This window comes from Synchiropus splendidus, chromosome 4, assembly GCF_027744825.2.
Source record: "Synchiropus splendidus isolate RoL2022-P1 chromosome 4, RoL_Sspl_1.0, whole genome shotgun sequence".
NCBI lineage: Eukaryota > Metazoa > Chordata > Actinopteri > Syngnathiformes > Callionymidae > Synchiropus > Synchiropus splendidus.
The window spans coordinates 32,919,482-32,942,135 of NC_071337.1; the positions used below are offsets into that span (position 1 = coordinate 32,919,482).

Sequence of the window (22,654 nt, forward strand, 5' to 3'; positions counted from 1 at the left end):
TCTCGGACTTCTGAGCCGAAAGAGCTTTGTCTCGAGACAGAACCCGTAGTGTGAAAGCGCCCTAATTCAGTGGTACCTCGATCCTCGACCACAATCCGTTCTAGAATGCGGTTCGAGAAGCGATTTGTTCGAAATCTGAATCAATTTTTCCCATTACAATTAATAGAAAAAGAAATAATGCGTTCCAAGCCTTAAAATAGGCTTTTGTAGGAGTGAATGTAGTGTGTCCGCTGTTCGTTTATGTGTGTGGCGCTTCATGTGGGAGGGGTTGCTGAGTGAGTGACATCTCTCGAGAAGTGAAGAGGTGCCCGGTGCTTGTCCAGCTCTGAATGGAGTTTGGCTGTGACAAAATAATAAACGAAGTAACCCTCTGTCCGAGACTCGCCTCATCCCTGTCCAAGCTCCAGCCGTCAACAGGACATAAAACCCTGGAGTGCGCGCTCCAGCTTTGGAGGTGTCGAGAGCAAGCACCTCCCCTGTGACACTCTGTGACAGGAAAGGTTTTACACCTCGGTATGAAGAAAAAACAGTCCGTAAATGTAGCTAACAGGACACGTCTGCATACAGAGGCTGCGTTGTACACAATAACAAAGCGTGTTGTGGGTCAGCTGATCAGTCATCGTCAACATCCCCACTGAATTCATCGGTGGATTAATTCCAAAACTACTCAGAGAGGAAACCTTTGACAAGCCTCCAAAAGTGGACCAGCACATTGAGAGCCCAACACGTGACACAAACCAACAGAAAAACCCTGGATCATGATTGCTAAACTTCACAACTATACTAATGTCGGGACGACATCAGTATTTTCCGGCTTAGCTGACAAACTTCGTTCTTTGAGTTATCAAACCTGTGCCCCTTTTTGTAAAATTTGTTCCAGCAGTGTCTGTAATACTCCAGTCACACTTATAAAGCAATGGAAAGCTCTGGAATGTGTGCTTTTTTTCCACTGTTTCCTTGTAAAATCAACACAACACTCATTAGTTTTAGCTGTGAAACGTCACATTCTGTTACAGCCGTGGCGGAGGTCCCTCATCACTTATTATCTGAGGTGATGATGACTCGTAGGAATTGACATAGAAATGAGGTGGTCAAGCCGATGTTAGTAAAAAGGTTGTCGCCCCGGCTGATGCCGACTGGTCGCCAGTTGAGGAGAAAAAAAAAGTACATTGCTTGAGACGCAGAAGTGCGAGACTACAGAGCAGGAATCGATTTGGACTCAGGTCCCATGAGACAGAACCCGCAGTGCTAAACCCCTGACAAGGCCCTTTCCCTCCCCCACGGGTGCCTTGGACCATCTCACTGTTATGCTAATGCATAACAAAGCATACAGACCACTTGTGAGAATCACCAAACAGGTTAGCAGGTACGGTTGTGGCCAGAGGGGGCAGGAGAAGCACTCCAAGACTGTTTTACCACCACAGACTGAAGCATGTTTAGGCAAGCTGCCACCTACAACTCCACTACGGACATCCAGGAGTTGACAGCCTATATAAGTGCACAGATAACGTCACCACCAAGATCGTCACCGTCTGCGCTAACCAGAAGCCATGGCTGACAGGAGAGGTCCACCGGCTACTGAAGATCCGCAACACTGCCTTCAGATTTGGGGATGAGGCAAGCCTAAGGTCTGCACGACCTGTCCCACGGTGTCAAGGAGGCCAAGCGGCAGTACTACAGGAAGGTCGCCTTAGTAGAGACACCCGGAGTCTTTGGAGAGGTGCTAACCGCAGTAGCAGGAGACTGATGCTGGGGAACTGTAGTCACTGAACAGGGTAGCAGTCTCAGACTCACTATGTGTGTCAGCGTTTGATTACTCGGTTGGCCTGTGTCAATTCACCCATCTTCATACGCAAGCAGTTGCTTTTGTTTTGTGAACAAGCCATTACTGGCACACCCCTGGAGGGCACGTGCTGAAGGGGAGACACTGTAGGCTTGTTAATTGTGTCGAGGATGGTGGTTTTCTGGCTAAGCTGTCGTCCTGCAAGGGACAGAAATATATCTAAAAAAAGGTTGTAGGATGTCATGCAAGGTGGCAATTAGTGGTATTTTGCCCCACAGCACAAAGGGGTGCATTCAAATTTGCAACTTTAGCCCACCATCCCCCACTGCCACAGAATTTACCAGAGGTTACAAGGTTAGCTAGAGGGGCTGAGGTTGTTTGTGTGCTTTTTTTGTTGTTTGCACAAGAGTAAAACTGGCACATTTGATTTTTTTAGAGGTGGAACCGGCATGGCTTTCAGAGTACAGATCCAGGTGAAAATGATCATAGGATTACAGAAGTCACGGAGACAAGATTAAATTAAATGATTTAATAGACGAAGACAAGATATACACAGACAAACCCGAACGGAGAACAGAAGGCACGAAACACAAAAGGGCTGGGGAAAAACCTGAAAACAGAAGAGAAGCGAATTAAAAATCAAGCCTATAAACGGGGAGAACTCAAACACTCTCGGAAATAACTCGCGAGGTCCAATAAACACAAAGCGCTCGGTGGTGGAAAATCCACATGCACACAAGGAATTAACTGTATCAATGATGAAACAAAAGATGAGCTCTTCAAACTACTCACACGTGGGATCTTACTTGGTAGCGAAATTGAAAAGAAGCGGAGAGAACGAGAACAAAGGAGGCGGCTGAAAACGAAAATCAAGCGCACGGAATTTAGAAATATTCAAAGGAGCTTAGAGATAAGTCATGGGAGAGGTTACCACGGAACCCGAAGAAACCATCTGGCCCTGCAGACTGGAACCCGGGTGTAGGAATCAGCAGAGCTTGATCATCTGATGAGTTCCAGCTGTGCGGCCATTAAGCTGTTGGGAAAGCAGGTAAAGGAAACGACGGGAAAAAACAAAATAAAAGCATGGGCAAAGACACGGAGCAGACAATGGTGAAACAGACAAAGTGCGGACATGACAGGGACTCAATTAAAGTTTTTAATCAAAAGCAATTACTATCAAAATGAACCACATCTTAATGACAGTTTTGAAAAGTGGCTTTATTTAGTTTTTAGAGATATATTTTAGTGCATATTTAGTATCCTAATCTTTGCACAACAACTTACATAATGTTTTCATTGGCACTTACAGCTAAAAAGCAAGAGTGCAAGTGTTTACATTCACATATTTGTTTCAGCTGAAAAGTAAAAGATGAACTTTGATTTATTTTAATTGTATTAAATGTATATAAGTGCTGCACATTGTTTTATTTTTGGTTTGCACTGACATTGAAGTGGCTTAAATTGCTTTTTGATTGATTTTCGTGATTTGTACGCAGTTGTATTACAAATAAGTTAAGCATTTTGTATCTCATTCTATACTTGAATTGTAATATTACATTGCAAATACACCACGCAATTGGGTTGGTGAAAATACAGCCCTGCACATTGACTGGTCAAGCATGTTTGCTCTAGTCAAAAATCAGCTGCTTTGTCATCAGCTGAGAAGAAAAAAAAAAGCGAGTCGGGTTTTGCAGAGTACAGCGTGACTCCACACGAACATGATAGATGCCAGGCAGTTAAGGGTCTGATCGCTGAAAAAAAACGTTCAAAAACAACTTCTCAAATGCCCAGAAGACAGGTGTTCTGCCTCAGCTGCAGGAAAATGGAGTATGCAGGACACGGGAGCGCAGCGGTCCGGGACTGGCGATGTGTGCGGATGTTTGATAACCTGAACATCCGCACACAAGTTGTCTCAATATTTTTGCAAGCACAGAGTCCAATGTCAAATAACTGAGCAATATTTTTTGAGAGCACAATTTGAAACATGAAAAAATCTTTGCAAACGTACAAAACAAAGATGCAACTCACATTTAATTACCACACTGTTTTAGAACAACAACGCACAACATTTAGACATAAACAGATTGTTTTCATATTTCCTGAGATGACGAGTGTCATTTTGAACAGTCCAAAATCCTAGAGTCAGACTCTCCAGCTCTCTGATAAACGCTCCCATGGTCTGTGTAACTTTCTCTGGGCAAGCTGTCCGGGAGGCGTGTTCTGTCAGTGGCGTCACTGCCCCAACTCCGCCCAACCACAACACTTTACAGCAGAAGGGCTGAGCAACCTCGGTAACAAGCTCAGTTCTTTGTTATGATCATGGCAGAAGAATGGCATGACAGAGCAAGATTCCGGACAAGTGTCAACATACGAGATGCATTCACAGCCTGGCAGTGACTGAGAGCTACATCTGATCCTGAAGTGGCAATGTATCTACTCAACTCAAGTGTAACGCTGACTGAAGCAGGAGACTCAAACGCAGATTGGAAGTAGAAGATGGTATTTAATTGTGTGGAACAGGAAGACTCTTCTGATGCCGTGGTAGAGATCCCAGACAAATGGCTGGTGAGAGTCCAGGAGTCCAGCTGGCTGTGCGGTGGCAGTGCAGGAGGTGCAGGCTGTGGAGTAGGAGTGCAGGAGGTGCAGGCAGGCTGAAGTTCTGAGGCAGAAGAAACCAACTGAAGTAATCCTGACAATACAATATGCAGGCAGTGGTAAATAGCAGAACATCTCGCTCGAAGACAAACCATGAAGGGTTGATGAACAGGCGAGGACTGACAGGTTGGTCCGGTCTTTATATCTTCAGGAGACTGGAGGCAGGTGTGGATGTGACGAGGTGGGTTGGGCGGTGACGTCAGCGGAAGAGGTTGTGACAGTACCCCCCCTCCAACGGACGACTCCAGGCGGCCCACCGGGCATCTCAGGATGGTCTCTATAAAAGTCTTGTAGGAGAGTTGGGTCTAAAATGTTCTTCTGTGGGACCCAGCATCTCTCCTCGGGGCCGTATCCTTCCCAGTCCGCAAGATATTGAACTCCATGACCACGTCTTCTGGACTGCAGGATACGCCGGACAGTGTAGGCTGGGTGGTCATCAATCATCCGAGGAGGAGGAGGGCTAGGGGTGGGAGTAGCCAAGGGGCTAGAAGAAACAGGCTTAATGCAAGACACGTGAAATGAGGGGTGTTTAAGGCGGACCACGGCTGGATTAATAATCCTCAGGATCTCAAAGGGGCCAATAAACGTGGGAGCCAGTTTCTTGGCATCAGCCTTCAGGGGGAGGTTCTTAGTGGACAGCCAAACCTTGTCTCCAGGGCAATACTTGGGTGCTGTCTGGCGGTGGCGGTTAGTCAAACGCTCATAACGCTTAGAAGTTTTCAAGAGCGTGGAGTGAGCTCTGCGCCAGGTTCCCCGACACCGGCGGATATGTGCCATGACGGAGGGCACGGAGATCTCCTTCTCCTGGGATGGAAACAGCTGTGGCTGGTAACCATATAGACATTCAAAAGGGGATATTACCCGTAGTAGAAGAGACCAGAGTGTTGTGGGCATATTCGACCCATGGCAGTTGGGTCGACCAAGTGGAAGGCTGAGCAGAGGTGAGGCAACGGAGGGTTTTTTCCAGTTTCTGGTTAGCCCTTTCTGCTTGACCATTGGTTTGTGGATGGAAACCTGAGGACAGACTAACACTGGCTCCTATGGCGGAACAGAATGCCTTCCAAACAGCAGAAGTGAATTGCGGTCCACGGTCTGAGACAATGTCACTTGGTAGTCTATGTAGTCTGAAAACATTACTCATGAGTAGGTCGGCTGTTTCTTTAGCCGACGGTAGGCTAGACAAAGGGAGGAAGTGTGCAAACTTGCTAAAACGATCGATTACGGTTCAGATGACTGAGTTACCATGAGAGATTGGTAATCCAGTAACAAAGTCCAGAGCTATATGAGACCATGGTCGACGGAGAATCAGGAGTGGTCGAAGGAAGCCAGAGCTAGGTTGATTGGAAGTTTTGTTTCGGGCACAGACATGACAGGCGAAAACAAAAGACTTGGTGTCCTAAACTAGTGTACGGTGTCTGGTGTCTCCAAAAGTCCAGCCTTCTCAGGGATACGGGAGAGAGCATCTGGCTTTGCGTTTTTGGTCCCAGGCCTGAAAGTCAGGGAGAAATTAAAGCGTCCAAAGAAGAGTGCCCATCTGGCCTGGCGGGAATTCAACCTCTTTGCAGATTGTATATAGGCCAGATTCTTGTGGTCGGTCCAGACAAGAAATGGTAGTTCTGTCCCCTCAAGCCAGTGCCTCCACTCTTCTAAGGCAAGTTTTACGGCTAATAATTCCCGATTTCCCACATCATAGTTGCTTTCAGCAGGTGACAGGCGATGAGACATGAAGGCGCAGGGATGTAGCTTACCATCTTTGGTGGAACGCTGAGAGACAACCGCTCCAACCCCGACCTCAGAAGCGTCCACCTCGACCACAAATTGTTTTGATGGGTCTGGTTGGACCAGTATTGGCGCAGTGGTGAAGAGACGCTTAAGACTGACGAAGGCAGCTTCAGCTTCAGAGGACCAATGGACGTGTCTGGAAGTAGAAGTTAGGTGAGTGAGTGGAGCGGCGTCCTTACTGTAATTCCTAATGAATCTCCGGTAGAAGTTGACAAAACCAAGAAATCTCTGGAGCTGCTTGAGAGTTGAGGGAGTTGGCCAGTCGACCGCTGCCTTCACTTTCTCTGGGTCCATCTTAACCTGGCCACCAGCAATGATGTAACCAAGGAAAGAAACTGACTTGAAATGAAATTCGCACTTCTCTGCCTTCACATAGAGTTTGTTCTCGAGTAGCCGCTGGAGGACCCGACGTACGTGAGTTCTGTGTTCTTCCAGATCTTTAGAAAATATGAGGATATCATCTAAATAGACGAAGACAAACTGATTTAACATGTCTCTTAAGATGTCATTGACCAGATGTTGAAAAACGGCCAGAGCATTAGAGAGACCAAAAGGCATGACTAGGTATTCAAAATGGCTGAGATGGGTGTTAAAGCCAGTTTTCCACTCGTCTCCTTCTCTTATCCGGACCAGGTGGTACGCATTTCGAAGGTCCAATTTTGTAAAGATGGTGGCCCCCTGAAGAACATCAAAAGCAGAATTTATAAGAGGGAGAGGATATTTGTTGTTAATTGTGATGTTGTTGAGTCCTCTGAAATCTATGCAAGGTCGTAGACTCTTGTCTTTCTTTTCAACAAAGAAGAAACCAGCACCAAGTGGAGAGACTGAAGGTCTTATAATGCCAGCTTCAAGAGATTCCTTTATATAGCGCTCCATGGCTTCTCGTTCTGGGCGGGAGAGGTTGTACAAACGAGACTTGGGTAGCGGGGCACCTGGCAACAAGTCAATTGCAAAATCATAAGGTCGATGAGGTGGTAAAGACATGGCTTTCTCCTTGTTGAATGCAGCTCTCAAATCTACTCTACTGGAATAAGAGACAGATCAGTGGTGTCAATAGTACAAGGAGGACTAACAGTGGGAGATAAAGCAGAGAGAAGACAAACTTTATGACAGTTTAGACTCCAACTTATGATTTTCTCCGTTCTCCAGTCAATGTGGGGGTTATGTTTGAGAAGCCATGGTACCTTCCTCATCTCGGAAACAAAGGCGGAGTAATGAAGCGCTGTCTCAGCTCCTCTCTCCTTCACTGCAGCCGCCCAGGACAGTGCGCTTCCGCGAAGCAGGCTCATGACGAAGGCAATCTTGGACCCATCAGAGGAGTACGTGTACGGTAAGTATTATTACTGTATTATTAAAGTAGTTTACATTTTTTTACATTTTACATTATTATAAATGAAAGAACAGCCCTGTGTTTAAAGTGAAGCCCACAGGATAGTGGACTCTCAGACCATCCTAGAACAGTTGGTCCAATGTGTGGGCATTCAAAAGTGGGTTCAAAATGTCATTCCTTCTGTCTGCGATTCACATTTGACCTTCATACTTACAGAGGTGCATGATGAGAACGTCTGATGGATCCTCACTCGCAAACAAAAGATCAAGAGATGCTTTCAGAGAGAGGGTTTAAACATTGAAAGGAAGCATTGAAGCTGTTTTCAGTCTTCACAGAATGGACGCCTGCAATTGTGTTGTGGTCTTGATTTGACAAATGCTAACTTAATCACATTCAGTGTTTTACTTTACCGCTGGTTTCATTTTTTTTCCTGACGTCTTACAAAGAAAAGTCCATTCAACACATAAAAATCTGAGAAATTATACATTAGTCAAATCAATTAAGAACAGTTGAACTTGAAGTTGATGCGTGTCCCGCTCTCAATGTACGATTCTGTGCAGTTTGGCTGTGACAATCAAACCAAGTAACGCTCTGTCCGAGACTCGCCTCATCCCTGTCTGAGCTCCAGCCGACAACAGGACATCAAACCCTGGAGTGCGCACTCCAGCCTCGGAGGTGTCGAGATGGACATCCGTCGTGATAACCTGCTGAAAACATCATCGGCTCTCATCTATTTACAGTGGTGTAGAATAATAAAGACGAAGGAACAGCGTTTTTCCTCTGGCTTTATTACATTGTGACTGTCAAGTGTTTCAATAAGCAGCACACAAACAGCAATCAGAGCGTGAGCATCAAAATGTCTGTTCACACGTTTATTTCGAGTTGACTGTGGACACAGACGTCAGAGTTAAAAACTATTCTTCTTCAATCAGTTCCAGAACAACCATCAGGGATGATGAAATGTGGCGCTGGTGGCATCTCTCAGCAGCTCCGAGCAGGTCTGCAGATCAGAGGAGTCAACTGCAGCTGCTACAGACAGAACATGAGATATAACATGTTACACTTGTCCAAGCCAGATGGACCATAAACACTGCAAATGACTGTGATTTGACTATTTTTCTGTCTGATAAATGCTAGCGGACGTTAGCCGCTAGCGGATAATGTCGGAGCAAAAAGTTTTTTCTGGATATACCTACACTATACTGTGATAAACGCAATAAAATGACTGACTGATACTTACACATTTGTTATCATCTCAAAAATAACTTCCCCACATTTGATAACACAGCCAAGACCCGCAGTAAGCACAAAGAGTGCTTTACAGGCCTCATTGGCACCGTGGCTAATCCGTTCGGCCAGCTATATGTTCACTTCGACAGTGCAATATGACAAACAGCAGACAAACATCCATAACTGTGTTAGAATGCGAGCGAGTTATTTTCACTGGCAATCGTTTTAGCACTGCAGTTCACTTGTTTCGCTGCAAACATGCATACATACAAATACACTGATATACAAACAACAAGCATAGAGACATTGGTTTCATGATTTGTCAACACAACAGAGACAGCAGTGAACACAAAATTGACTTACAAGTCGAGTGGAAACATCACCACTTCAGAATCAGAAGAAAATCCTTTGGTAGCACTCAGTTCTCTCCACTATGTGAATGCATCTATGTTGACTCTTGTCCAAGATCTTGCCCTAGGTTTCACGCTTTCTCTTCTTGGACTCTTCACTACGAACTCTTGCTTCTGCCACGGTGTAAATTGAAGTCAGCTCGCTGCCCAAGGTAGCCCTGCCCCTTTGCCGTAAATTGTTGCGGTGGGGGTGGAGTTGGGGCTGTGACGTCACTCTCAGAACACACCTCAGGCGGCTTACCCAGAGAAAGTTACATTCACCAAGGGAACGTTTCACAGAGAGCTGGAGGGTCTGACTCCGGGACTTTGGACTGTTCAAAATGAAACCTGTCATCTCAGGAAATCTGAAAATAATCTATTTATGACCAACTCCTACACGCCGCTTTAAGATAATTAATTATAGCACATTAATGAATTAAATAACGTAATCAATCTCTTTATCTGAAGTCACGACGAAACTGTTGTGATTTAATGTTCTTTACTGGTCAGAGGGTCTTAGATTGATTATAATACATTCAAACGTGACATACGTACGACTTAGGTAATCCGATAAGTTTATTAAAGAAAAGCAGAACAGACAGAACAGGAACGAACATGAAATGCAGATGATGCTTTCAATATCGCAGTGGAAGATGTAAGTCAGCTGTGATGTAATGTCAAACTTATTTCAGACGTGTGTAAACCTCATAGGAAAGTTGTGACTTTTCTAGTCTAACTGTCAACCTCAGATTAATAAGAACCCCAACATGCTGTGCACAGTGACAAACAGCATCTTACTTTGTGGCAATGTATGGAAGGATGAGGGGTAATAACAAGATGAATTGATGATGGACTAAATGAGTCAGTGAACTGGCTGGACTGGAGACGTGGGAGCAGGTGATCAGCTTTCGGAGGGAGGCATCCTGGCTCTGAAGGGGACGCATTGGCAGTGAGGGAATCGTGTCTTCCAGGGGGCTGTCGTGGGTCCTTTGTTGGATATGGGAAGTGACCGTGGCTGAACAAGTCGGCGAACAAGTTACTTTACTCAGTTCAGGCGGTCCCTGGCCTGAAGAGAGCGGTCGCCAGATCATGGTCTGTAATCAGTATGTATTGCACCCTGAAACAGGCTTTGGGTGGCCAACAGGGACTTCCAGATGACTGGACAATGACGGTTGAGGTGATCAGGGAGACAGGTAGAAGAGTTCTTCGTGTGTCATCTGGAAGAAAAGTGGATAAAGAGACTTGGTGGTGGAGCAATGAAGTGCAGGAGTGTGTACAAAGGAAGAGGATAGCTAAGAAAAAGTGACACGTTAAGAGAACAGAGGAGTGTAGACAGGAGTACAGGGAGGTCCAGCAAAGGACAAAGGTAGTGGTGTCAATGGCCAAACAGAGGGCCGACAAGGACTTGTATACAAGGATGAACAGTATGGAGGGTGAGAGAGATTTGTACAGGATTGCAAGGCAGAGAGATAGAGTTGGGAAGGATGTGTAGCAGGTTAAGGTGATCAAGGATAGAGAGCGGAATGTTTTGACTGATAACAGAAGTGTGTTGGGAAGATGGAAAGAGTATTTTGAGGAGCTGATGAATAAGAAAAATGAGAGAGAACAAAGAGTAGAAGGAGTGACCATTGTAGATCACGACATAGCAAAGATTAGTAACGCTGAAGTGAGAAAAGCATTGAAGTGGATGAAGTGTGGAAAGGCTGTGGGCCCTGATGATATACCTGTGGAGGTGTGGAAGAGTTTAGGAGAGGTGGCAGTAGACTTTCTGACTAAAACATTTAACAAGGTCTTTGAGAGTAACACGATTCCTGAGGAATAGAGGAGAAGTGTGCTGGTGCCCATCTTCAAGAACAAGGGAGATGTCCTGTGTTGTGGCAGTTATAGTGGGATAAAGTTGATGAGCCATTCGATGAAGTTGTGGGAAAGAGTAGTGTAAAATAGACTAAGGGCAGAAGTTAGCGTATGTGAGGACAGTTTGGCTTCATGCCAAAAAAGAGCACCACAGCTGCAGTGTTTGCTTTGAGGATGTTCATGGAGAAGTACAGAGAAGGTCAGAAGGAGCTCCATTGTGTCTCTGTGGACCTGGAGAAAGCGTACGACAGGCATACGACGAGTGCCAAGAGAAGAGTTGTGGTACTGTGTGAGGAAGTGGCAGAGATGAAAGTTTGGGTGGTGCAAGACATGTATGCCAGGTGTGAGTTAGTGGTGAGATGTGCTGCAGGTGTAGCAAAGGAGAGAGAGAAGGATAGGAGACATTTCGTCATACTTAATTTGACAGGTTTCCACGCCCCGTTTTACTCTATAAACCACGCCCCCTTTAATATCAAGTTGATATCAAAATAATCTTTGAGTCCACAGGTGAATGGAAAATTGTTGAACATATCACTTTACAACTCCTAAACAATGTTCATTGTTACTTTGGGCTTGTTCTTCTTGCTAGAATTTGTATTAACAATCTCGTATGTGTGCTTGTCTGACTGTGTAGCAGGCAACATACATCATCTTGCATTGTATTGTTGTAAAGAACAACTACAGTGGTACGTGGGATTAGACTGAACCTGGGTGACTAAACAAGTTACACATGAATGCATGTGTTCTAAGGTGCTAATTCAGCGAAACAATGATTGATGTTTCAAACTGACAGCAACGCAGCAGGGGAGAGATTTCTTGTTGATGCCAGAGAGGAGAGAGTAACAGTACACCAGGCAGGAGAATATGAACACATTAATTAGTTTTTCTAAGGCACGTGAGAGCATGGATTTCATTTTAGAGATCATTTTCAACTGGAGGAAACAGCACTATTTTTAATCTGATGGTCTGAAGAAACTGATGTGTCAAATAGGACACAGAGATTTCAAGCAACAGGAGTTGCTATCAGGGAAGTTTGGTAAGGGAAACAGTAATATTTCTGTGTTTAACTGGATCTGCAGGAGAAAATTTTGTTCCCTCCACTTGGTGACATCATTAAGATGTGCAGCATTAGGACAGCAAACACACCTTGAGAGTTCTTTGTGGGTAAGTCAATATGCGTGTCATCCACATAGCAGTGGAAAGACATACTGTGACACTGGATGACTGGTCGAAGAGCTAGCATGTAGATTGAAAATGGGACCTGAAATGGAACCTTGTGGCACACCATGGGTAAATCTTTCTGTGGATGAAGAGAGGAGGATGTCCTGTCAGAGAGATATGACTGGAGTGAAGGCAGTCCAGTTAAGTTTTTAGGTCAGTCAACAGTGTCGAATGCTGCACTGAGGTCTAGCAGAATTAAAATGGAGTTTTCACTCCTGTCTGCTGCCCAGAGAAGGTTCTTGGTTACTTTTAGAGGAGCTGTTTTTGAGCCATGTCCTGATCAAAAACCAGACTGGGATTAAAAAAAAAGTTTAGAGATGGCTCTGAAGTTACACAGTCTAGTCTAGGTTTCTTTAAAAGAGGTTAGATTGTTGCATGTTTGCAGAAAGAGACAGATTTTCAATCACTAAAATATTGGGCTCTGACAACATCTGAAGTCTCTTTTAAGAAGTGCACGGGAAGGACATTGAGGCTGCATGTGGTTGGCTTCATATGGGAGATCATGTCGGTTCGGTGAGTCAATGAAAGAGTTTGGAAAGTCGTAAAGTTGGCGGAGCTCTCGTTGGTTGAAAAGGTAAAGGTGCTCAGAGAGGGCAATTTGCTCTCGAATCCCGATGACCTTGTTAACAAAAAGGTCAGGAATTTGTCACACAGTTCTGTAGTCCAGTGTTCTTTAACCTTTTACTAGCCAGGGCTAGGTTCATTGAAAAAATCCCGGGCACACCACCGAAGGAGCCTCGGCCAAAGCGCACTTGTGCTTAAAATCCTGTAGAAAATCCCTATTCATTTGTGAAAAACTGTGGCTACTGACACTCGGTTGTTATTTTGCCATGCTGTTTGCAGAAACAAATAGCAGACAATGTATTTGTTTCAAATGTGTCCAAAAAGGGGTAGGCAATATGGCAAAATATATCATGATTTATTTATTAACTTCCTTTAAATAACTGTTTCAATTATAATAACTTATCTTTTGCATGATTTTATTGTAGTTTTGAGTTTTCAGACAAATCCTAAGCATTCTTTGCCTGAACTTGCTTCATAAAAACAATTATTATTTTTCTCTTTACATTTTGGAGTGCATTTATTTTTGCTGTGCATTTAGATTTTAGCCAACTTTATAAACACGAAGCCAACTTTGGCAGTCCATGAGTATCAATAAAGTTTTCAAGTGAGACACCAGTAGCTCTGTTAGCTCTGTGGTGCAGACAGTCAGGTCAGACGGTTAGGTCCGTCAAGGATCACACCCTCCATCATTCTGTGGTGGAAGTGTGTGGTCACATTAGAGATGTATCAGCTGGAAGTTGCCTTCTATGCGGTGATTGTGTGGGATGAGGAGCACCATGCACCACAGCGCTGGTTTGACTGAATCAGCGCATCAACATGCTGTAGCTCGACAGTATATTGTATAGAAAGAATGTCAGTGAATCCAAATGATCTCCTCACGTTGGTTGCGTGTCAGCACGTTCTAATTGTCATGATTCAATGTCATCATGTTGCCCACCTCCTTATGAGGGGGAATGAGATCATTTTCCCACGCCACACCTGACAGTCTCTCACAACACACTAGTGTGCAGCGGCACCCTGGCTGAAAAACACTGCTGTAGACGGACAGTGAAAAGTGGAGTGTATTGTATTTGCATTGACCAAATAAAGCAACCAAACGGTTGTAAGAGAAAGCAAAATAAATAACAAAAAAAAAACAACCAACAAGAGACTTGTGAATAATTAATTAATTCAACACTGTCCAAATTATCTGAGAAGGAAAGTCGCGTTGGTCGTGGTAACATGATTTTTAATCAGTGTGAATGATCCTCTTTATGACAATGCAGGCATCTTTTCAGAGTTGTTGCTTTATCCTTAGGGTATCCAAACTCATATGGTTAGCATTCACAACACTAAACCAGGATTTTATTATCTTAAAACGTCTATTTTTAGAAGAATGGAGTGTCTAAGATCAGGATGGAGGTGGACAATTTGTGCCAGCAACTAGAGAGGAATGGATAAAATGATGTAAGACACTGAATATTGTACAAGCTACTCATAAACATTCAACATAAATATTTGCCAGCATGAAAATTTCATCATACTTTGCATGTGATAACCTTTGCATCATTTATGTTTAGACTACATCATAGTGAGAATAGGTACATTGGCCACCATTAGATTTAGCTTTTTCAAAAATTCAGCTTTTGTTCAGGGATGTCAAAAACTGTTATTACTGCTACTGCTCTTAAGATTCCCCGAAGAAGTATGTAGAAGTATGAGCTTAATGCTTGAAAATTGCAATATTTTCTCTGTAAACTCTGTAACACGGATAAACCTCTACAAGCTGAATATCTTCAATTGTTGTACTTTCAAGCGTTTCAACGCAACCAACACAACCACTATGTAGTTACAAAAACATAAAGTACTGTAGCAACATCCAAACATGAACATCAATCTCCAGTTTCTCTCTCCAACTCCTCGTTCTCTTGGCTCTCCTGGTTTGTTCTCTCGTTTTGTGCGCTAGCTAGCTTATTTTGATTATTCTGCCTCAAACCCTGGTGCCTGAGTTAGCGTTCTGTTTCTTCCTGTTTAAGTGTGTTTCCTGTTTTCTTTTGTCACTATCTCTGTTCATTGTGCTTATCATCTCTCCGTTTTCAGATTTGAGTTAGTTTGTTTCTCCCAGTTCGGTGACGTTTTCTGTTTTGACTTTTTACTCATGTTTATGGACTTCTGCTAGTTTTAGTTACTCCATTTGCACTTTCAGAGTTTCTTTGTTTCTGCAATTAGATGTTATAACCTGAACAGTCTGACTGTCCATACCATTCTTTTATGGTGACTTTTATGGCGACATTCTTTGATGGAACAAAGGCAAAAAAGATCCTACATCTACTACTTTAATGATACTTGAGTGATTTATTTATTTATTTTTTTTAAAACAATGAAAAGTTAAAAAATTTGAGACGCTGGTAACTCGACGCACCCCCTCTCTTTCATCTCGAATTGGGCATTCATAGTTTCACCTCAGCTAGATCTAAATATCACAGCTGATGCTCGAGTAATTGTAAACTGCATGCATTATTTGTTGTTTCACCCTGATAATCAAAAACAGCTATGGTATTTTGTTTTTTTAACCTTTGGGGTGACTTTTAAAGAGCTAAAATGGTTGAAATTATTTTTACGCTAGTGGAAAGGAAACTCTGTCTCGGGTGATGATGTATTATAGTCGTGCGCTGTACTCTGCTACAGAGTCCTCGTGTGATGACATCCACCTGTTACCCTTCAGATGCTTGATTTACACCTCATCCCACCTATTGTTGAGTGTGAGTCTTCAACAATCAAGTAAGTGTTCTTGGTTCTTTTTTTTACACACACAACCTTGCAGACTCTTCTATGTCATACGTGCGTCTTACAGAGTCCTCCTGTGATGACACCTGTTACCCTTTTGGTACTTCTATTCTACATCTTGCCTGGTGTAGCTTCTGCTGATGACCCCACAGACACTCCCCTCCATTTCTCCCGCTGCACAGCGCACACACACATATCACAGACACTACCAACGTCCTCACAGACACTAACGTACAGAGTCTTCGTCCTCATACAGTCTTGCGTACAATCTTTATCTGAAGACAATGAGCATGATTCATTTTTTATTTTTATGCATTTTTAATTTGATTTCATCCTCCCTGGAACTGCTTCTGGACCTTCCGTAAGGAGCCCTTGTATGAAGACAGGCGCCAGTTACAATGTAGATTTACACATCATCCAGAAATTTGTGACAAATCGACACATATGGCCTCACACCACAATGAGCTTTTTTTATTTCAATGTTTCTGTCTTCATGAACAAAAAGACTCGAATGAAACCCGTTACGAACACACATACCATTTCTCCCACTCTATAGTACGCACAGACCATCATCAGTTCCACAATCAACATGATTTAAAGTTAGTTAGTTCAGCAACACTAAACTTACAATACACGACAGGCAGATGCAGACAAGGTAGCAAAAGATCGGAGATAAGCACTGGTGAAAACTAAATACCATCACACAGCAAAAGAAAAATCAACACCTGTCAGCACCTACCAACATTCCAAAAGTTTGGAGGGGACCATGGTAGAACCACTCAATTGTGTTTCACTTCTATTCCATTTATTTGCGTGCTGGCACCCCAGCATGTAGAAGCCCGGCAACGGGTACGACAGTTACGGCAGCACAGTATCTCAGCATCTCACTCTCACACAGCGATCTACCACTACAGAAGTACCTATAACCCTCACGTCGGCTATTTAGAATGGCATTCGACTTACGTCCAATCTGACTTACGACCTGTTGGTCGGAAACGATCCCGGTTGTAAGTCGGATGTTACTTGTATATCATTTGGGCGGCAGTGTAAAGGGGGGTTGGAATTATAGCTAACAAGTCACTTTGTCAGTACTTATTACTAAAATACACATTTATTAACCGCCACAGCAGTTGGGAGTGAAATAAAACAATAATAATATGGCACTTCCACATCGTGTTGACCAAGAGTACATTTTAATAACATGCATCACTCTGAAAGTTGGAATCATTGGCCAGGTCTCCTTTTCATGCATGTTGAACAGAAGACTTCCAGAGTTTCAATTAAAACTTCATTTGTTTGCCCCTCTGGTCTCCTTGGGCACTTCAAACCCCTGCCAGGAATGACACACACTGTTGTTAGACTTGATTTACTCAAATTCTCCATTTGTAAGTGGAAAGTGTTGGCAGAAGTAAGCATGCTTATGCTCGGACAGATAGAAAGCAGTTTGGAGAAATTGTTTTACTCAGTGGCCTCGGCTCATCCTGGCCCTTCAGAGATAAGCTGCAGTAAATCTGCTTTGATGTCCTGGCGGAGCTGAGGAAAAGATAAATGAGGAGAGCAAACATCAGGTCAGAAAGAGCATCATTTTGAACACATTCTTCAAGACCCATGGCTCAAAATGATTTTAAATTGTGTGTCAGAAATTATTATTGCGTACCTTCTTGTAAAGAATGTTATTGGTGCAGTTATTTCCAGATTTCTGCGTTGTCTATATACTGTATATGTGTGTTTGGAGGTGAATGGAAGCTGGTAATCAAATTACAAATGATTCTTAATGATGATAAATGATTAACCAATATAATCCCAGAATAATAACACAGTTCCTTCCTGGATAATCAGTTGCATTGTTTGGCTTCATGTCAAGACTCCAAGTTTGGCCCAATCTAAAAAAAACAAAATAAATAAATAAAATAAAATACAACGAAAAATAAGTTTGAGCTTGGGCCATGGACATATGTAACAACCAGTGTTGGGCAAGTTACTTTAAGTCAGTAACGTAGTTACAGTTACTAGTAACCTCATTCAAAAGTAACTTACATCAAGTTACTCATTACTTTAGTTTAGTTTCTAGCAAAAGTAACTATTTTTCAACTGTATATTATAGCGGAGCTCAAACATAATCATCTTAGAACAGTCACAGTCATCTTGCTGGGTCGGGAACAAACAACATTGGGCCAGAATCAGGCCCATTGTCGTTATTTGTGTGTCCTCCTTATCTAGATAGTGAGGTAATGTCTATCTATCTATTAGCCCTAACTCACTTCAAGCGCAATCCTATTACAAACTCACCACTTAGTGACCTAAAGGTGCAATGGCAGTGTGAGTGCCAGTGAATGAATGGCAATATTGAAACTTTTGATGGACATACTGTATTTATTGTAACCATTTAGATTACAAACTATGCTTTTAGCAGTGAAAAAAAATAAACTCCTTTACAGAACACTTAGTAGCAGGAACAAAAGAAATAGAGCAAAACCAATGCTTATAATCATTTCAACAGCAACACAACAACACCAACTTGAAACATTAACTGCAGCGACAACTCCACACTTGCGATAGGTAGCATGTCTTCCACAACATACCTCGCTATTAGTATGTTCAGCTCAAACTAATTTAATAATAAAACTAACAGAATACACTCAACTTCTAAACTAGAAGGAGGCAGGAGAAACATCGATACAAAACCTCTACACCAATGGGAGACAGAGTCCCATAAATAAAATTAAACAGTCCACTAACAGAAACAAGCGTCCATGAGCACAAACGGCGAGGAGGAACTAGAGTCCAGGACACGGAATAAGTGGAAAAACAAACCCCAATCCTGAAAGACAGGAGGAGAAAAAGGTGGGAGCAGGAAGTTGGCAAAAACAATACGACCAGGTACAAGGTGTTTGTGGCAATATCCGCAATAGGAATCCCACTTGGACCGTCAGAGGTGTGCGGCGTTGCGTCACATGACTAATGTGGGCTTACGTCCACCGCAGAAGCTTTTAATGCACATTATGGACACTGCCTTTTAAACTTTGTAAAGAGTTGTGAATGTGAAGTAACAAGTGACGAGCATGTTTAAATCACATTAATGATAAACACGTTGGTAATTTTGGCAAAGGAATGCGTTATGGCACTCGTTATTACAAAAGACAATGGAGTTTCTACAACACGTTACTTAATAATGCGTTAGTCCCAACACTGGTAACAACATGTGCTCACTCCCACAGCGTTTTTTGACGTTGGGGAAGTGCATGTTGTGTCCCATGCCGACACAAAAATCACCTGTTACCAGTGTTGGGACTACATAGTTCCTATAACTCGTTAATTAATAACACGTAGTAGCAGCAGCAACACTCATCAATGAATAGGACGGTAGACCACCGCTGCATTGTCCAGGTCAGATGGTCTAGTAACCCTGCTAACTGTCTTGCAACAAATCTGACTGCCTGCCAACAGAAAGGTGTGCTATGGCCAGGTGACCCTGCTTGTCCATCAAGTGTTGTGTTCATAGCTCATTGGATGATGAACAGGGAATGATTTATTGAAAATACCACATTTTTATACCCAAAGAATGTTGAAATGATGGCTCATTGAAAAGGGTTGTCTTTTTGCAATTTTTTGGTATTGACCCCAGTATGAAAGGGGCACTGTATGCAGTGAGAACATTCCTCACTATCAAAAAAAAAATGAAGTGTGACAAACACTGTATGTCTGAAATTCACTGAGGACCTCACAATACATTTTATTACATTTTGAAATGCGCTACCGGAAGTGGAGTGTCATTAACTTCCCTTGACTAATAACGCTTAATCGTCCGCTGTAACTCCAACAAAGCTGCTGGGTCCCTCCGCTTTGTCGTTGGACTAATAGTTCCTAAAATATGAGTTCATGGATAATGATCAAGACAATACTTCAGGTAACAGGCAGGCTTCTCTCTTTCTGTTCTCTTTCCGGCACAATGAAACTTTTGTTCAATTCCCTTTCTGGCACAATGAACTAATCGTTCAAAGTGAAAAAAAAAAAAATTTCTCTTTCAAGCTCAATGAACTGCACTTTCAAAATGTAGTTCATTGAGCCGGAAAGGGAATTAAACAATTAGTCCTTCGCTCAGATCTTTCAATCGGGGACTTGTGTCGCGCTTAATTCAGCCCCCGAACATTGAGCTCATCAGCACTCCGTCCTTTGTCTTTATTGTCAACATCATTCATGCAGCTGCGTTCTCAGCTAACTTGCTCGGTGGCTGAGTTTTAGCTCATTTAGTGAACAATGTCACTGAAGTGGTCTGCTTGTAGCTGACCTGGTGCTTTACCGGCATATGGCGTGTCTCGTTGGTGCGAGCAACCCGGGTACGATGCACCTTCTCCGGGGAGGCATCTCGAGCAACTCCCAGTGTTGAGCTGTGGATCTACACACAATTGTGGCGGTTGAAGACTGTAAGTAACATATGGAAGACCAAGAATCATATATATATATATATATATATATATATATATATATATATATATATATATATATATATATATATATATATATATGCTTACGACAGGAAACATATATATATATATATATATATATATATATATAGAGAGAGAGAGAGAGAGAGAGAGATAGATAGATAGATAGATAGATAGATAGATAGATAGATAGATAAAGTAGTAATGAAAAGTATATATATATATATATATATATATATATATATATATATATATTAGTGCTGTCATTTTAACGCTGAATTTGGGAGACGAATGAGCAAATCCACACAGCCCTCGGACAAGCCAGAGAACCCCTGGCTCAAGACGTTCCCACAAGGTGCGACTGTTGATTACCTATTGTACCTGTGTGTGTGTGTGTGTGCGCGCGTGTGTGTGTGTGAGAGAGAGTGTGTTTGGTTAAGTGCAACTACTGTATGTACAACATACTGCTCAAAACTGCACAACTAATGCTATTTTTGTTTTGTTTTTTTTTTATTGAAAGATGGAATTCAACGCTCTCAATGATCTCATACTTGCGGAACCAGGAGGCTGTGAATGGCACTTTGGCCCAACAGAGGCACAACCTGGCCACACTGACCAACCTACAGTGTGAAAAACTCCAGAAGCTGGAGGTTGTTCTTGAACAGGGTTCAAGAACAACCTCCAGCTCCAAGTATGTCCCTCTCTCAAGCACACACACTCACTCATACACACACCTCCCCTCTCTCTCCCCCTTTCATGCACTAACCTCCATCTCTCTATCATACCTTTCTTCTTTCCCAATAAAGTGAGTTCATTATTGCCATATTTTTGTTCCATTGCAGACATGTGACTGAGCTGCTTGGAGTTGACAGCTATGTGTCATGCTCTGTTGTGCTCCCCGCAATCTACCATCTCAACTGTGTCCTGGAGCCCACTGATGAGGATCTGGGCTACATGATAAAGTTCAAAACCACCTTTTTAAAGGACCTGGACGCACGCAAAGCCGATATAAGCCAATATTCAGATGGCTGAAGGTGGCCACAGCCCTTGACCCACGATTCAAGGACTTAAAGAGCCTACACAAAAATGAAAGAGATGAGGTATGTGTGTGACTGAGAAGACCAGTGTTCTGCAAGTGCTTTGGTTAGAAAGTCTTATGCAACAAATATTTTTTCCTCTTTTAAGGTGTGGACCTGGATTGATGAGATGCTGCAACGGTCAGAAGCAGGACCTGCCCCTCCTCAACCCACAGAGGACAAGCCAGCAGCAAAGAAGAGCTTCCTCCTGTTGTGTTCTTCAGACTCTGACTCTGACAAGGAGGAGCAGGGGCTTCTAGCCCGCTACAAAGCTGAGCCGTGCCTTGGAATGCATGAGTGTCCACTGGAGTGGTGGGCAGTTCACGCAGGAGCCTATGGACAACTGTCCTCTCCTCCTCTTGCTCGCAAGTATCTGGCTACTCCTGCAACGTCAGTGCCATGCGAGAGACTCTTTTCACTCGCAGGTAACATCATACAGAAGAAGAGGGCAGCCTTACACTCTGACAATGTAAACAAGCTTGTCTGTCTGAGCAACTGGCTGAAGAAGACATAATGTTGTCTGTTGTTACATCCTGTGGGTTTTTGATTTCAGAGGTTGATACTTAAACCACAGATCCACTTTTGGGGTTGAGGTGTTGTGCCCCAGATACTGTAGCCGCTAATTTTTGTTAACCTCTGGTAAACTATGTCATGTTCTCTTGACTTACCTGCTGTGTCGGCAGCTGAAGCTCAGTTCACCAATAAAAAAAATTGGTTGGTCAATTGATTAGTCATGCACTACAACTTTTTAATATTCTAGAACTCAAATTCTTTATCAGGAGATCTTTAGCAAATATGTCATAAAAATGTGATTAATTCGATTAATTAATTCCAAAATCCTGTAATTAATTCGATTAATATTTTAATCGACTGACAGCACTAATATATATATATATATATATATATATATATATATATATATATATATATATATATATATATATATATAGCTGCTATGACCTCTGCTTTGTGTGCTAGACAAAACCAGGATGTTGTAAATGGATTCCAGCAGACTCTTTACAGATGCGGCGTAAGTTTGAGATGTTTGTTTTTTGCACAGATCTCCTCTCATCAAAATGACCACAGTAATGTGGTTCAGTAGTTGACGTTCATTTAAAACTCGAAACTACTTACCTTTCAGCACTGGGGTTGAAGAATGTCCAAAGCCATTTTCCATTCAGCTGTGGTGCCTCCCTTCCCTGTTGCCGCCGCTCTCTCTCTTCCCCCTTTAATCCCTCTGTCCCACCAGAACTCACACAAAATACATGTGGACAACACAGGGTGTTTGATCTCATTGCAGGTACTTTTTCTATGCTAAAACCATGTTGATGGTGCAGTGTGTGTGTGACCACAAACATTCTTGTCTCTCCGACCCTGTTCCTGTGGGGTGTCAAGGAGGATGCTGCAGAACCTGCTCCATTTGCTGGAGAGTCATTTATAATCATTTGAAAACAAGTTTTTAAAATCTTCTAATTAATTAAAATATATTTTATTTATCTTCTAAAATTTCTCTCATTATACTGCCTGTATTCATCCCTCAATGACAATATTTTGCTCAC

At 42.8% G+C, this 22,654-nt stretch overlaps 1 long non-coding RNA gene across 2 annotated transcripts; it reads left to right on the forward strand.

Moving 5' to 3' along the window:
- The first annotated feature begins 15,194 nt into the window (after positions 1-15,194).
- LOC128757075 (uncharacterized) lies at positions 15,195-21,707 on the forward strand. 2 transcript variants are annotated; one of them, XR_008414358.1, is made up of 4 exons: positions 15,195-15,343; positions 15,513-15,568; positions 20,540-21,119; positions 21,205-21,707. It is a non-coding gene; the product is annotated as an uncharacterized LOC128757075 (long non-coding RNA). The 2 variants fall into 2 exon arrangements; XR_008414357.1 differs by having other exon boundaries at positions 15,208-15,568.
- The last annotated feature ends 947 nt before the right edge of the window (positions 21,708-22,654 follow it).